The sequence below is a fragment of the Pieris rapae genome, chromosome 9 (assembly GCF_905147795.1).
Source record: "Pieris rapae chromosome 9, ilPieRapa1.1, whole genome shotgun sequence".
In the NCBI taxonomy this organism is placed as follows: Eukaryota; Metazoa; Arthropoda; class Insecta; order Lepidoptera; family Pieridae; genus Pieris; species Pieris rapae.
The window spans coordinates 1,343,439-1,362,045 of NC_059517.1; the positions used below are offsets into that span (position 1 = coordinate 1,343,439).

General features: G+C 32.9%; 1 protein-coding gene across 5 annotated transcripts in view; it reads right to left on the reverse strand.

The window, feature by feature from the left end:
• Positions 1 to 18,607, reverse strand: part of LOC110992603 (transcription factor collier) — a 53,741-nt gene that overhangs the window by 13,002 nt on the left and 22,132 nt on the right. The window lies entirely within an intron of this gene.

The window sequence follows — 18,607 nt, forward strand, 5'->3', positions numbered from 1 at the left end:
AATTAATTGGTTCACGATTTTATACTTTCCAGTTAAATTTAAATTCGACGCCAAATAATTATTTATATACTTCAATCGATTATTATTTATTTAGTATTTTTATTGCAATGTTGGTGATATTTATTCAAATTAATTCATATGTGTTTAAGTGTAAAAAACTTGAATAAAAAAATCAAACGCGTCACTTACAAAAATGGCCGCGTTCTAGGTGAAAATATTTTCCCCGTAGCAAGTACGAAAGAAAAGAGTGCTTTCGTCGTAAAAACTAACCCTCCCTTTTCATCCCTTGTAATACAGCCCCGTTCTTGAGGGTTTATCTTTAGATACCTATCATAGGAAAACTACGCTTTGAATAACCAGTACAAGTAGGCCATTTTTATTGACCTTAAAAAGATTTTAACACATAAATACTTTTCTACATATTATGGGGATTTGATATTAATACTTTATGTTGATAATTAAATAATAACAATAACAATAGACTTGGTATGAATGGTACAACGGGTGGCCTTGTTGCTACTAAGCAATCCAGGCAACCCTAATAAAAGCAAACAGTGATGAAAGAAAAGAATTGTGAAGTGCAACATAATTAAAAAAAACAAATAAAAAAAATTTAATAAAGGCATCTAAACATACCAAAGCAGAAAGAAAAAAGAAAAAGGATAGTATCTGAAACCACTGAGTCGTCTTTAATAATTGTTTGCGTTGATACAATCGTAATTGTTGATAAAATCTATACTGACCCTAATTAAACGGATTACCTAACAAAATGTGGGCTTTAAATTCCTGAAGCATCAGAAAAAACACAGACATTTTAATAGACATTTTAACAGTTTTAATGGCATAGTATAATACTGAACAAAATAAACATAGATTGCTCATAGTTTCAGTTGGTATCTTGACTATGTAAAAAATCTTCTACGGCATTAAGTCGCGGTGTGGGGGTGGCGCAGGGTGAAACACTTGAAGCCACCCGCCTCATACTCCACGCCCAAGATACTATGTTTATTTGCATAAGATGTTCTCTTTTAAATAACTAAAACTATAGCAGAATAATTTATTGCGCTAACATTCTTTATACTTTCAGGTTTAGTTTACAATTGCGATACAGAATTTATATTACTTCTAATTATGTAACAAATATTTTTAAACCATAGCCGTAAAAGCAGAACATGAAACATTTTAGATACCATTTCAACGAAAATTTAAATAATTTTCTATATGACATGTATCTGACTTGAAAATAATTGATTCTCTGTACATCTGTTTATCTATTAATCTCTATCTATCACTATCAAACTGCTACGTTGTATATATACAATAAATAATTGTCTTATCAGTAATAATACTATCCGCCGTATCTACGCCGTAATGTATAGCAAACTTTCAAAGCTTTCATTAAACGAAGCGTGCAAATTCAGTATTATCAATCGTTAACAAGTGAATATCGAAATGACCACGAGTAGAATCGAATTGAACAATCGAACGTTCAGGAAGATCGCGAGCGACAACAAGCGGTCTCCACCAACTTTTCCCTTTTAACCTTTCGTCCCCCTGTACTCCCTCGGGAGGCGGTCCCCAGGGCAGGCATTGACTCCCCACGCCCCGCCACCACTCAATACCGACACGCCATGCGGACGCCAAAGATTAAGTACGCGGAAGGTTGAACAAGCTTGTAGCCGGTTTCAAAACATAACTGCCAAAAGTTTTAGTAGTAGTAGTATAAATCTATACTAAGAGTATAAATTTATAAATATTGTCGCAACATTTAGTTCTCTTATGTGACTGTTTTCTCAGGCGTAGTTTATTATAAAAAATAGTATTAAAAAATCAGTTATCGCACTGTATATAGTTTGTGGTTCACGAGTACTTATTATTAAATAAAATATTATCGCTACTATTAACGCCATTTTTTGCTTTATTCAATTAAATATTTCGATTGTTTGTTTGTTGTAGTGGTAAACGAACTTCGCACGGTACAATGTTTCTTTATTATTAAATCGTTTTAATTATTTTTTGTCTCATCAATCCAATTTTTCACTTTATTTGAATGGAAATGTAAAAATGCGTCCAGTCTGTGCTGTATATTCTTTGTAGACGTGCGACGGGCCCATAACGGGACCAGTTTTTGACTTTGTTTTTCCGCATGTGCCTATAGTCCGCGTAAATATTTTAGTACGTACCAAATTCAAGGGTTAACTGCCCCTCGACCTTTTCAGTAAATATTATTACAAAAAAAACTAAAAAAAAACAACTTAAAAAAGCTTTTATAGGATATATTCGAACAATATTACATTTAATACTATATACTAATTCTACAGTCGAAACGCCTAGTTTAGATAACAGAGACAACGTAATTTTATTTAAGAATAATTAGTAAGAAATACCTACCTTAAAAATCTAAAGTATGCACTACGAGTTAAACTTGAATAACTAATTAAATAATATTTATATAACTTTACAATACTCTGGCGCTATGACAAATTTTGTTTATTTGGGTTCTTCTGAATTTTCTTTGGGCATGTAAGTGAGGCTTCTGTGATTGACACAAGTCGTTTTTGGGTCAAAGAAGGTCATGTCAGTTACCCGAAGTTATTATTGGCGAAGCAAGTGATATTAGCAGATTCAGAGAGAAAATTCTATTCAATTAAGAGGGCTTACAACAGTTACTAGATTACTTTAGCAACGATATAAAATAAAGTTATTTTAAAATCAAATCTCTCTTGCTATACATTTTTATAGTAACATAAAATTGCCATTTTTATAACATCCATAATATATTCCAATAAAGCAATGTAGTAGTTTTTCCGACGGAGGGGTATCGCAGACGACGCAGCATCCCGTTGCCATGGCAACGCGATAAAACCTTTCCTTTCATAGTCGTAAGCAGTAAAAGTACGATTTTCAGATAAACCAAGAATATATTCGCTTGTCTACACAATTTGTATTATGTTTCTTTTAATAATTTATCTCTGATCTCTTACTATCTTTATATAGATATTAATCTATTTTGTGGCTTTAACTAAGTTTTTTTTAAATCCATATACGTATATAAATTTTTATGTATTTTCCAACATTATCGTATCAGCTCAGTACTGAAATTATTATTTTTATAGGTAATTTTGAAGCATAAAATAAAATGTTATGTAAATCCATTGATTTCTAATGTCGTGTTGATAATAATTAACGTATTTGTAATGAAATCATTAATTAAAAAATACAAAGCCAATTAACTTTCAATTACACAATATATTGAAAAATTTCTGCAGCAATTTAACAATTTGGAAAAAATATGTTTATCGCAAAATCTTTCTTATACTAAGCCGCCTATAAGTTCGCCTGACTGAAAACGCGCTCGACGCCGAGTAGTTTCTATTGACAAACGTACTGAATACTGCCTGCGCCTACCTGCTTATGCTAGTATACTTACATATATTCATAGTATTGAACATGTATCGCGACTGCCATATCTACGTATATGTATGGTTTTATGTACGGCTCTATTTATAAAAGCGACTATCAGAAGTTTATATAAAAGTTTTTTACAAAATTCAAGTTTACTCGAGTATATGAGCAATATAAAATTTACAATGCCGCTAACCAGATACCATTATTTGCACGCGCATATATAAAAAAAATATATTTTATATCAAAACGTGTATGTACTTATGTACGCGTTAGAAGTTATACTTCTTTGGCATAACAAGATAAAAATCATGAAAAAAATGTATTGTACGTTTGTAGAAAAAAAACGCTAACAATACAAAAAGTATTTAATACATTGAAAATTTTATTATAACGCATAACCTAATTTATGTTTTTTTTATATCACACAGTAGAAACTAAAATGTTGACTGTAGCTAACTGCAGGGTATCGGTATTTTGTGACAGTGTGCGCGCATCGTAAAAATTTACTCTCATCTCTAACGCGCCACAAGAAGAATAACTTAATAATATATTTTTTTTAGTTCGATTTAGTGTGTTAATAAATGTTATTAAACATTAGATTTACAAGCTTCAGTATAACATATTTGTTAAAATATCATAATCCTTTTAAAGTTTACCTAAAGGATTGGAGTAACAGGAACAGCGGATTAAATTGAAAATTCAAGTCCTGTAGAGTCGTGTACAAATTAAGTTCTTTTGGGTACAATCAACATATAAAGACAAGGGCAACATTACCCGTCACTTCATTGTGGGCACCGCTCTAATTGTAACTACACTCTGGGGCACCATCAGCCGCTCAGCGCTATAGTAGGCGTGGGCCACTAATCTTCGACCCCTACATAAACGACAAGTACAAGCTAATACGGTTTTTACTAGCCACGTAATAGAACACTATTTCGCGCGCCTGCGCGGTCGACATTTGCGAACATAGCGAGGGTTAACGCACACTATCAACTCATTAAATTGCATCGCCTTTTTAATGAGTCTGAAAGTGAACAAAGGATATCGAGCACGATTACATTAAGTACGTTGTAGTAAGATAGTTTGTTTTTGTCGACAATGAGATAAGCATTAATACGTACTAATTTTCCGACTCGAGATATCGTTTGAAATTGTTTTCCGTCTTTTGTAGTTATTTGATTTAAAAAAGAACAATATAAATGTATCTGTTAAACTTAGTAAATTGTATCATGGAAAAGATGACTACGGCGTTGGAATGTGTTGGTTGAAATTGGTGTTTCAGAATGTATTATGATGGTTCATCAAATTTTTAATGAATACTTAAATATATTCAAAATAAATCTAAAACTTTAATTTACAAGAAATCAATCGATAGCCATCTCAGGTCTGGGCCTCATATTTCCTAAAAAGTGCCTAAAAAACGCACAATTATGGAGCGACAGACGTCGAGGTGATACAGGTGAAATTTCGTATTCCACCTCGACGTCCGATGATGAAACTGTTTCCACATATAACAACTGACATCGAAGTGAGTGGAATCTATGCATTTTTCTTATCTTAAGATATATAATATATTATTTTACTTATATTAAAAAAAATATCAGTAAATAATGCAAAAATGTGTTTAATAGATATATTAGATAACAAATAACGTTGTATGCGATGAATCTCAAGTACCAGCTCATGGTAAAGTTCCTTTTCGAGACAAAATGAATGTCCAACAACAATATTCCGAGTTTCAGAGCAATACATTTGTAGAACACATCAGCATAAGTACGCCACCCTCTCATATTTACACGTTGAATATGCTATAAAGTGATATCACTTGATCGTTTTCCGGGTAATAGTTATAAATTACCCGGGTAGTTTATAAAAGCCGGTTAACCCGAGGTAAGCGGACAAGGTCCATAATTTATTATTGGGAAATTCGTGTACATATTTTCATATTCTCTATTGATCATGTCTGTAACAGTACTATTATAACTCTGGTTATATGGATTTGTTGATTGCTATGACATGCTGTAAATTTTCATATTATTGAACTTGACATGCCGTTACCTATAGGCAACTCTGCGAATATACAAATATGTTGATAATGTTTATTTTATTTTAGTAATTCATTAAGTTTATATAGTACTTAAACAACGGTATATTTAACAAAAGGTTTGTTTTGGCAGGAATTTGGAAAATAAAGTTCGCCAATCGTACAGTGTTGGAAACAGCATTCAGTAAGTGCACCGTCTTTGTTAACGGGGATCTATGCAACAGACTCGTGACTCTTGGTATCGTAAAGGACCATAGATATCGCCACATATCCCTCTAGGTACAAAGAAACCGATTTCTTGAATAACACTTGGGTGGCTCACCAACCCACAAGACTATATAGTAGGCCATGCATCATTTTTATTTCAATTTCATATTGAAAAAAAATTCGCAGCTAAAAAGGCGGACCGATAGCACTGATTAACGATATCAAACCCAAAGTTTCAAAAGAATTTTAAGACTATACATAACCGAAATAATGTACTAGTTATTTATATTCCGCATATACAATCAAGTGCTTAACAGTCTGAACAAAAGAAAAATTATAATTCTGTAATATTTGAGCTAAACCGAAACAATAAACGTTATATCGGCGATCCTACAAAACGGCGATATCAAAATATAACGACCGCGATAAAAACGATGAAAAGAAAGGAAGTAGCATCGTATTATGTATAATATTATATACTTAAGAGTAAAAAAAATTAAGCAGAGTGCTCTTAGCAATTGCAATATCATAAAAAAATATCACTACAAACTTTTTAGCTCTGGAACTAAGATTTCTGTATCTATTTTATGATTGTTTGTCAATCTAATAGGCAGGTAAGTGATCAGCCGCCTGTGCCACACACACTTCGTCTTTTTAGGTCTCAGGCAAGCCTGTTCACTTCACCGTTCGAGCGAATGGGGCTCGAATTTACGACCTCCGGGGTGAAGATCTATTAACTACTAGACCATCACTATTCTTATAAATTTTACATATACTAAAATTATACAAATGTTAATACTACTTCGTAATACGTCAAAACGGGCATGTATATTTATTCCACGATATAAAATCTCTTTAATTATAAGGTTTTTGTCAATTCGCCTCTACAAAGCGTCTTGGAGCAACGTCATTAATCTTAGAAAGGCTGGCAGCACAGCAAACGACCTCCCGTTAAGACCCTCCATGGGCACCCGTAATATTCTTGCAAATGTAAAAAATACAACAAAACGCCACCAACTGGTAAGCTAAATGCGACCTTGTTGTCATCGTAATTAGTATTAGTAACGCATGCTTCACGAAGAACTTGCAACAGTCTGAAATAAGTAAACGTGGCGCGGAAAAAACTTCGTAGAATATACTTTTTCGCTGTAGGATTGTTAAATATATCGTCCAATCAGTATCGCAGTTTAAACGGAGAATTAGCGTTCGAAGTGACGGGATGAATCCTGGTATCCTTTTATGGCCGGTAAAGGGTAGTCTTATTTGAATTTGGAAGACGGATTAAAAAGACAATGAAATCTGCTCTAATTTAGGCGGAGCGAGTTTCTAGACGATTTCGGGGATCAGCCGGGAAGGCTTAATTAATGCATTAAAATTGAAAGTCCGTTCCCCTTCATGAGTTGGTTTTGTCATTTTGTACGCTTAGGTGTGAAGGGTACATACTCTAGAACTTTCATAGAAGGTACAGTAGTATAAGAATATCTTCTATGTTCTGGGTCTGAGGTGAAAAGAAACTGTTGTAGCCTCCAGCAGAATGACCAGCATGGAACGTCAGCTCCACAGCATAATGCTGAGCAATGGCAAGTAACAACCACAACACCTACGTTATTGCTGTTTTTCTTTTCATATTTTTGAAATTTTGCTTTTGGCGCGTTAGGGAAAAATAATTAGAGTTATTTTTTACGATACGCGCGCACACCGATTGTTTATTATGAATATTATAATGTTATTTGTTTCGTTAGTATTATGTGTCTGACAAAAATATTTTGTATTAAATGTATATAAAGCCTTTTTTCTTTTATATATACCTAAATCAGATAATCGACACTCACGTCTCGTCGGATGAAGATAACGGAGGTCCTGATTCCGTTCTGGAAACCGTTAAACGAATCGTATTCGGTGTAATGAAAGCTAATTCTTTCATTAACTTCTTCGAATAGGAAAACTGTCCTTAATAGATATTTGTGGGAATAATAAAATTTAGTACAGTTTCATTACCCACAGTGCTTATAGAAATGGCTATTATTTCCAAGCAGAACTGATTTGTCTGCGATTAACTGATATACTAATTCTATATTAATTTATTTACAGAAATAAATACAATATCCTTACAGACTATGCTAAATCGATGACTAGAAAAATATAATAAAGTATACAAACACCGAACCAATTCGACTTAGGGTCCTTCACGAAAAGAGCGTACCAATTCTTGAAAGGCCGGCAACGCACTCGCGAGCCCTCTGGTATTGAGAGTGTCCATGGGCGGCGGCATCACTTAACATCTGCATTGTACTGCTTAATACTGTATTGTTTAAATATTACGTAGTTTAAAAAAAAAGTATATCATTCTTAACCAACATATATAAATAAAATAAATCCTATTACCTGAAAAACTAAGATTGCTGTAGTTATATCGTATATACGTTTATTTTTTTATGTGTAAGTGTCTTTTTAAGTCTGTATTAAAATTTAATATAAAAATTCAGCTTCCGCTGATTAAGCGAAAAGTAATAAAGGGCTACAATATAAGAGTCTCTCGTTCATCTTTGATTTTATTCCCTTTGCAGTAGAGACTCTAGGGTCGTGAAGTTCAAGTGTACAGGCACTAATTAAAGATTAATTTGGCGCCTGGTAGATAGCAACCAATAAGTATCGCAATACACCGAGCAAATTCTGCCAGCGTTAAAGGTACACTGCCACATGGACCAAACATTTAAATTTGATTTAATTAATTTAATTATTTTTATTATTATTATTATGTAGGTTAAGAAAATTGTAAATACTGTATATTTGATTGTTATTACTTATAAAGGTACATATAAATAAATAAAATTACTTTAATCTCTATAAACAAGGCAAGTCAAAGATTTTATATTCAATATTTTTCTTATACGTATCATTATCGACTGATAAGTGCATTGAAATATTCCATTTATCAAACGCATAAATCGAAATCCGATCTGACAAGGCGTTAATGGGTAGCTCAATGCAATTTAAGCGAACCCCATTGATAGTATAACTGAATTTCTTTTTGTAGGGAGTTGAGTGCACATGTACCCAGAAAACGTATTCTAAAATATCTTAAGATCCTGTATAAATTTAGTCTGTGGCATAGAAATGCAGCACTCAGTACAATAAAGAAAATATCTTTCAAAACACAAGCCAAAATTAAAACGAAAAACTTATAGAAAGGTGCTCATAAAACAAAAAAGCACACGATATATTTGGTAAACAAAATAAATCAGTAGCGCTGCAACCTTTTTTAAGCCTGAGCCTCAGATTTCTGAGTCTGTTTCATGATCATTTGTTAATCTAACAGAGAAGTAGGTCAGCCTTTTGTGCCACACACACGCCGCCAACTCAACACGACTTTTGGGTCTACGGCAAACCGGTTTCCTCAAGATATTTTCCTTCACCGTTTGAGCGAATGTTAAATGCGCATAGAAAGAATCAAAGAAAGTCCATTGGTGCACAGCCAAGGATTGAACCTATGACCTCAGGGATGAGAGTCGCACGCTGAAGCCACAAGGGCAACTCAAGATAAAATATCAGCTTAGACATATTATTATGATGCCATGAATGACTTGTAAAAATCAAGGCTTGTAATTCAGTTCATCTACCACAAAAAGTAGTAAGATCCAAGTCGGTCAATTTATTCATTTTACATTCATTACGTAATCAGATAACTAACAACATCTTTGACTGACAATATCAATAACCAGTATTTTATGTTTTAAATATATTGATTTGTATAAGTTTCAATAACACATATTTAGACACATTCTATGTTGTTTTCTTGTGACTGTCTTAAAATTGTCATACCAATCTGTCCATTATTATTTCACCCTTACGCGAGTGATACATGACGAAAATTGGATTTACTAGTTACAATTGAAAAAGGCGCTTCTATCAAATCCGACCCCTGCGATATGTTTGCCGAAATACAGTTTAAAACCTCTCTATTCTCGTAGAATATACTCGTCCAAAAGGCCATTCAATATCGTATTATAAACGTAGAGAAAAACATTTTTGTGTATAGAAAACTGGGTTGTAGATAGACTTTTATGTTTTTATATATATAATAAAATAAATCAGTGGCGCTAAAACCTTTTTAGGTCTAGGCCTCAGATGTCTGTATATGTTTCATGATCATTTGTCAATCTAATAGGCAAGTAGGTGAGCCTTCTCTGCCTGACACATGCCAACGACTTTTTTAGTCTAAGGTTAGTCATTTTCTCACGATGGTTTCCGTAGCACGAGCGAATGTTAAATGCGTACATAGACAGAAAGTCCATTGGTGCACAGCTGGGCATCGAACGTACGACCTCAGGAATGAGAGTCGCACTCTCTAGCAATACTTATACTTTATAAATAATATTTATTTACGGTATTTGAAAAACTTATACTAACCTTGATGTGTATGCGTGAAATACTAAGATACAGACTAAATAACTTATTTTTCACGCTAGGAATCGAATCTAATAAAAACAGATAACAATTAAGTTGGCATGCTTGCCGTAAACTACAAAACTAATATCAAAACGTTAAACAATAATTCACAGAGAAGCATTAGCTAGCTAAGATTAAAAACAACTTTCATATGTATAACATTTGCCTCAGATAGCACTATCGGTAAACAAAGACAAGCAAACCACGATAATGCAATTTACAAAGCAGGCAATCAGGGGCCACATTGTTGTACAGCCGTCAAAGAGTCAAAGCAAGGAGCTCAGGGTTCCTTAATAATTAATTGGCGCTTAAACGTGCTGACGTCTTGTGTCTGCCACTAAAGGAAACTAACGGCTCGTACATACCCCTTTTAAACTTGACTTATGATTAATTCTAAACAAGCTAAGTAATATATTAGAATACATATGTTAATAGTTATTCATCAGTGTGTGTTTTTATATAACAGTGATAACGCCGCCCGTGGACTCATGTTGTCAGTACGATTGCAAGTGCGTTGCCGGCCTTTTAAGAATTGGTACCCTATTATAAAGTTGAAAAGGTTCAGACTTAGAAAAAAACTGACTTAAAAAACGCTTAGTTGTGGAGCAACGGACGTCCAAGTGATACAGGTGGTGTTTCGTATTCTGCCTCGTCGTCCGGCATAACATAAGAATCAGACTATTACTGTATAAAAAAATTGTTCTTCTTAATTTAATTACCTATTATTTCTTGGGCTCAGATTGCATCCGCTTTTGTTGCATCATTTTTATTTTATAAACAACTAGCTTTCTGTGTGAAAGTCAAATCATTTCAATTAAATAGGTACCGTTGAAAGTCAAAATTGCAATTTATAATATTGTTTTAAATATTACTGTTGCTCCTTCTAAAAACTTTCATATGGCGAAGAATGGGCAAAAACTAAGCTTAGCATTTAGACATCACAGTTTCGTCACGTTTTTGGCCTCACCACAGGAGGATAATATGCTAATTGCACACATAAAAAGGAAATTAATATAAAAAAAATATATATATATATAAGAGGTTTATTAGTAAGTATTTTATTGAAAAAAATTCCAATCCAGAATTTCATTTTCAATTAATATTCAATTCAATCAAAAATGTATCAAATGATATTCCTTAATGGATATTAAAAACAGATATATTCCATTATTCCGCAATTATAAAACAAAATTGGAGACTGAAGAGGCCATTAATCAAATGAAAGGTCACGATTACATTCAAATCATGATAACTAATTGAATAAGTCACTCGTATTTAATTAGGCTTAAGTGAACTTTTGATTTTCAAATAATAAACGCTGAGACGATATTTTTTTTTGTTTAGGTTTTTCATTTCAGCCTAATGACATCCTCTCTTTTACTGGTAGAAGACTGTTCGAAGACTATTAAGGATTGAGGAAGAGAAATAGTTAAAAAGATACTATTCAATCTACTGAAGGCTGCACATCCCAGGTGGTCATTTGGCTCAAAATAGAAGTAGTAGAGACGGTATAAAGACAAAAATATTTTTTTTTAAGTCGATTCTAAATCTTTAAAATCAGTATCCATTAGTTTTTAATAATTATTTCACGGTATATTAAAAAATATTTATGAGTACATTAAAAATATATAACTTAGTAAGATTGATGTAGTCTTAGGAAATGTTAAAAATGTTGAACGTTCTAGAAAGGTTTTCATAACTTATAAAGATAATTCAACTACGAAGGGAAACCACCAAACTACTTTAAATTGCCTACAATACCCCATCGTATATTTATTATAGTTTGTAGGATTATAAGCGTTTGTACATATATATGTTCACCATATAAACGTGTTTGTTCATAAAACAAATACCATGTCCATAATTCTCTATTCCAAGACTAAGTTCACAACAATTTGTTTGCTATCTGACCCCACCTCACGCAATGCCATCATAAAGCGACAATTAACTTGACTTAATTTCACTACATTGGAATAGGTGTGCTCTTAAATGTATTTACGTGAAAAAATTTTTGCTTCAACAAATAACAGTCTGAAATTTCTTTTAAGCTCCGAAGAGAGAGGGACCGATAAAACCTTCCCACTAATTAAATGAACACGGAGTTGTCTTTTTAATAACGGTAATTTTGTTGTAATAAAATTGGAAAAAGCTTGCCACTAATTAATCGAACAAATTGTGATGGTATCTATATCGTCTAAGCTTAGTTTATATATCACACACATTTTATATATTCGTACGTAGGTACATTGCATATCTAACTAACGTAAAAACTGCTAGATTTATTTTTAGTTCCTTTAAAGAAATTTTATTAATAGCTCCTGACAGATCTTTCCTATTACACTCTTGTCTATAAAAAGATATTCTATTTTTAAAATAACGTAATAAAACCGCTCATAGATTAGAACTAACATCAGGATCGTACTAGTTGCAATTCATCATTATTATTCCAGACAATTTATCAAGCGGTTGGCTCGCCTCGCTCGACCGGATCGCACATTCTAACGAGATGGTGAATTTTCACCGAATAATTTCCGAACCGACGAATCACGTATTGGAATCCAAAATGAGGTCGAAATTGAGATAGAAGACTTGCACATGGCTAAGAATAAAATGTTTGAGTTTAAAAAGTTTGGCTTCATTTAGAAGAAAGATTATATTTGTTTGATTCAAGTATAACATTGACAAAACATCCATCTACATAAGAAAATTGTAAATGATAATATTTTTTAATTTACGTGACATTTTGCAATGCCTTGCGAGTTGAAGGGTCGTTGCGATTACTCGAGCTCATTAGGGCGACATCATATTTCAATTTACGATCGTCACCCAGACTTATCGAGTAGAAATCAGAGGGTACCAGTGCGTCTATAATACTATAAATCAGAAATACGACATCTCATTACTGCTTCCTGGATTTATTTTTTAGTACCAATTAGATGTAAATCTTTTTGTTCAATATGAAAAATGTAGCAAAGGCCAGCATTACATAGAGAATTTAAACTGAACATTAGATAAGTCGACATGAAAATGCTTGGTTAGAGGGAATAAGAAAACGGTCCTAGTTGTTAAGTCTTGCACAGTTTTGTCGCTATCTTAAGGATAAGAAGCCTAATCACCGGTCGTCGTGCTTGTATCGGGCCGTAGCGAAACGCGGCCTCCCCCAGGGTACACTTTTGGGACCAGTTTCCTTTTTTGTATATATAAGGCTAAGTGTGACGGTTTCTTTTGTTAAATCACAGTTCTTTGTTTGATATTTTTGTGTGATCTAATATATTTTTTTCTGTTGCGTTTTTTATAAGAAGACTTTTGTTTTATTTAAATTGGCTTAGGATGAACAGCATGCGAGACACTAAATTCAAGGATTAAAGTTGAGTGTATTTCATGAAGCGACTCTATAAGGCTATTAATAAAGACTTATGAAGTTATAGAAACTCTTACAGCAGAACTTTCAAACCTACCATTCGAGGGTCGCGCTCGAATGAGCTTTTGTTTGCAAACTATTTAATATGGGATATTGCCATTTTAATGAAGCTATGCTACGATAATATGTTCCAAATACATATATTGTTTTATGTAATAGGAGACCAACGGGCAGAAGGTACGCAGGTGCGTTGCTGGGCTTTTAAAAATTTGTACGCTCTTTTACTGAAGGATTCCAAATCGAATTAGTTCGGAAATACTTCAGTAGGTATTCCAGCCACATACAGGTGCAGCATGGAAAAAACTTCCTTAAGATACGCTTAGTTGTCGAACGACCAGATAATAATGATGGTATTTTGTAATCTACCTTGATGTCCGCTAATTAATCTCAGCTACAGGTAAACGTTCAACTCATAACACAAACTAAAACAGTACATACAAGATTCTAAAGTTAAAACAAATCACATAACGTAATAAAGGAAATCAAGCGTTCAGAAACGAATTTATTTGGCGAAAAGAAAAGAGGCGCACCGCGGCTCGGCGTGTCTAATGAGATAATATAATAGCAGTGATTCGCTCCCACCAATGTTCACAAGACCGAAAATTACCGGAAAACTGCAGTCGAGAGATTCTCGTCTTTATAGAGAAACATTTCCCTAATGTAAAATTAGAATTTCGGCCCACAAATAGGTACTCTTTGTGGTTAAGAATGTGTGCGAATTTATAGACTGTTCGTAAAGGTTTTTCTATTAATAAAACACTTTCTGCGATTAATTAATTTCATAAACTATACAGCATTATTTTAATATAAATCGATTTCATACAAAATATGCTATCAAATAGAGAAATAGAGGGTTACATCAAATTGAGAATCGATTTTGTCACACCCGAAATAGGGTGTAAAGATTCCATTGTAATGAAGATGTATGCCATATGTGGAGTTATAAGTTTTTTTACATTAGATGTATTTAAGTGGTATACACCAGACAGCCATCTGTATTGATTTGCGGGTTTGGAACTCGGGGTTTTTAATCGGCTAAAATTCCACGTGTCATTTTGTCTATAATAACAATTTTTTGCGATTATAACGGATTAAACAGTACTTTTGGCGTTGTTAAGTGCCTATCTTGAACCGAATCCGCTGTTTTGCTGGTATTTTTGATTTCTGCATAGCAAAAAAATCTGGTGTTTTACTTTATCTTGTACTTAGTTTAATTGTATTTTTGTAACATTTCTGTTTACCTAAATTGTCGTGCATTTTACATAACAGAGAAACATATATCATAGATTAACTTCCATTAATAAATAAAAAAACACAAATATCTGTATTAAACACATTAAACAAAGAAAGTGTGTGAACGGAGGAATTTAAGTTTCTTACAAAAATGACTAAAACAGTTGAATAGTTATACAATGTGTGATGACCCTACTTTTAATGCTTACATTGATTCCATGTAATCAATTATGTTTCCCTAAACTCCTATTAATCTACTAATAGCAAGTCACAATATGTTTATCGAATAGTTTAATACGATCATCAACCAACCCTCGGTCATCGTTTTAAATTCAAGTACAAAACATCTTAATCATTCCGCTTCATAAAATTCTTAAGTGATTGCGTAGGGAACATTGAATTGGAAATTGATTTAAAGTCCATCAAAGTAGAGTATGGGAAGACTAAATTGATGTTTTATTAGGTGTATTTACTTATTTATACATACTTAGTTGAAGTAACATAATAAACTTGACAAATTTAAGTGAAAAGGCAACTGGCGGCCTTATCGCTTTCGAGCGATCTCTTCCAGGCAAGTACTGTCAAAATAATTAGATAAGGTTTATGTAAGTACCCCCAGTTACTAATAAGCATTTTGAACTTTGTGTATTTAAAATAAATATTACAATATTTATTATTAGGATTAGATATTAATTGAATGTCACAATGCCAATGGACAACTACAGCGAAATGTGGCTTGCAGTGGTTTGTTCAAGACTTGCGATTTTAAAAATATATATATTTAAGCGTTTCAAACCAAACTTTATAATAGTCAATGGTCACCCTAATACAGCGACAAAAATGTTTAAACTCACTAATTAAAATACGAAATTTTTAGTTATTACAAAATGTATATTGAATAAGTTAATAGTAGAGTCGGCAACGGGCAGGCGAGCAGAGATAATGAAATTGTGTACAGGAGCGCGACGAGTCGCGATCGTGTCTCGGGCAAAAATCCACTTAACAAATTGCTGCTGATTCGAAGGGTTCTGGATTGTTGCCTGCTTTTACGGTTACGTCAGGTATTCGCGTTATACATACATACATGCAACAATTTCCGCGATCTTTATTTGTTTCATGTTATTAATAAATCAGTACAGACACATATGTTTGTTTTGAATTTGATTTAAGAAAACATTTCATTTGAGATTATTTAAGAAAGTATTTAGTCAATTAAGTTAATAAAAAATTACTTATTAGACAGTTTGGCCTGACCGTATTCTTAAAATAGGCTTTTGTTGTAAAATAATTTTTTTTTTCTAAATTAATTGTGCCGTACTTTAAATATTTTATTAAAAACGTTTTGGGGTCAACGGGTCGAATTTTATTTTTTAATTTTATTTTTTTTTAAGAAATCAAGTGACGTACCTATTTTACTTTAATAGAGTTTCTTTGTTCTAGGGACATAGCAACAAAATATTGTAAAGATATTTCAAAAAAGTAAGTATGAAATTTCTTGCCCATACTTCTCTATATGAAACTACCTTTTGCAAGGGGCAACTTAGTTATAATAAACTTGTAATTTTGTCATTCAAAAGTGGATTTTAAATAGGTTTAATTAAAATAAATGATTTGACTTGATTTGTGACATTGAATAAATCCCATTTCGGTAACAAAAAGTAAATAATAGAAAAAATATCTTTACTCGTAACACTAAAATGATTAACACAGAAACAGAATGTAACCTACTTCTGTAATACACCATTCATTTACTTAATAAACCATGATAGCACACATAAAATAATTAAACCATCAACGCTATCATTACGGCCAACTCTGGATAAAAATGGAAAAAATATCATTGCAAAAGGAGTGTAATGAATTCGGCGCGGCGTTTTGCACGCAATTGCACAATTTCAATTATCGAATTACTAAGCGACTGTACCGTGGGCGGGGTGACTGATGAATTAATGTATCGAGGAATGACGCTTGTTTGTTTTGTTTTATTATTTTGTGTATGAAGCTTTAGTAGCCTTGTTGATGATCTCGAAATACTTCAAGTTTGATTTGAAGTTAGTTAGGGACCGAAATCAAACGCCGGCATTTTGAATAAAGAGATAACCACCGCCCTGCAACGGGTCTAGCAGATGCGTTGCTAATCTTTAAGTGAATTATGCTATCTCTAGAAGGCCCCTAGGTCGTATTGGTATGGAAGTAACATGACAGCTGGCACCAAAAAGTGCCGTGGTAGAAAGTATCTTAAAAAGCGCTTTTTTCTGGAATACATACAATAATTTTTAATTTTTTTCACTAAATAAAGTGATAAACGCCTGCAACGCCCATGGCTAACGGTTGCATGTAGAATGTGCTTTCAAAAGCGGTGTGCGCTTGCGCAGGTTTGAGATAACTGAAATCTAATATAATAAATCTTTATTATCTTTTTTGTTTATGATGCTTATTTTTATTTATATAACCCCTCATTTAAATGCATCGTATTTCGCAATCAAACTATTAGAAGACGCCTACCTCCATTAAATTGTCGAAAAAGCAAATCAATTAGAACCGTGTTAGTCCTACCCTCATCTATGAAGTTTTCTATTTCTATTGTTATGTTGATATTTGACAGCCTGATTAGCTTGCGTTCTTTACGGAACTTTATGAATAACTCAGCATGGAGGCTATTCTGTGAATTTTGTACGAGTTTCGTGGGTTGATGATTAGCCGAAACAATCATGAATTTTAGCCCCTTTAGAAAATCTTTACCTTTTTATTTGATGTTAATACACGATTATAGTTACGCAATTGATGGCAAGATAAACAACGCAACGAGCGAGAAGTCCTTTTTAGTTTTACAATAAATATTTTTGTGATTTTTTTTAAATTAATTTAATTGAAGATATTTTCCTTAAGTTTAGTTTACATTTACCCAAAAAAACTGTCTTACTGTTTTAATTCAAGCATTCATCTCTTTTCATTGCACTATAAACACAATTTGACACACAGAAACAAAAGATAATTTTAGTTAAGTTTATGCAAGAAACATATCGTAATAATAATCATAATAAAATCACGCATTATTATTATTAACAGTTACACGAAGCTATCAAATTGTTAAACCTCCCAACCTGCCTATCTTTCACAAATCAGTAATATTAAATACAGTAAGAATAAGCCGCAAATGTCCCCAATATGAACCCATAAAAACACTTCGTGTTCGTTTCGTGTTCACTTGGTTTAGCCCCATGTCCAACAGTCTATCAGTATCATGAATCGACCCGACCAAACATCAAAAATCGTATATTATCTATAATTAAACCACGTCCAATTTAAACTCTTGACATTCACGAAAAGTTGATTTTAAAAATGGTTATCCGCAATGGTTTGTGTGCATTTGCGTTAGAAAGTTTTTTAAAATCTGTCATACAAAGTGATAAATCACCGTAAATAGATGTGAATAAGTTAATTTGTTCGAGACAGACTTCGCAGACGAAATAATAACAGTACCAAGTTAAGAACTGAATAATTAACGACCCTTATCCGTTAGTCCCTTCACCAGTGGCAGATATGCTATTATTTATAACGAACTGTATATGAAATATACAGATTACATTGATAAACAATGAAATTTAATATTAAAAAAAGTAAAACTTAATATTGTAAAAAAAATCTTAAATAAACAAACTGAATTGTTCCTTCGTAACACCCACTCGGCACGCAAAAACTAGGCGAGTGACTACATCGTCAAGAAGGTTGGCTTCTAGTGGAAAGCCAGCGCAGAGCATACAGGAAGAAAATGGAGAAGGCCTACGTCCAGAAATGGATCCAATAAAGAGACAGATGATGATGAAAGGAAAATTGATTTCAAA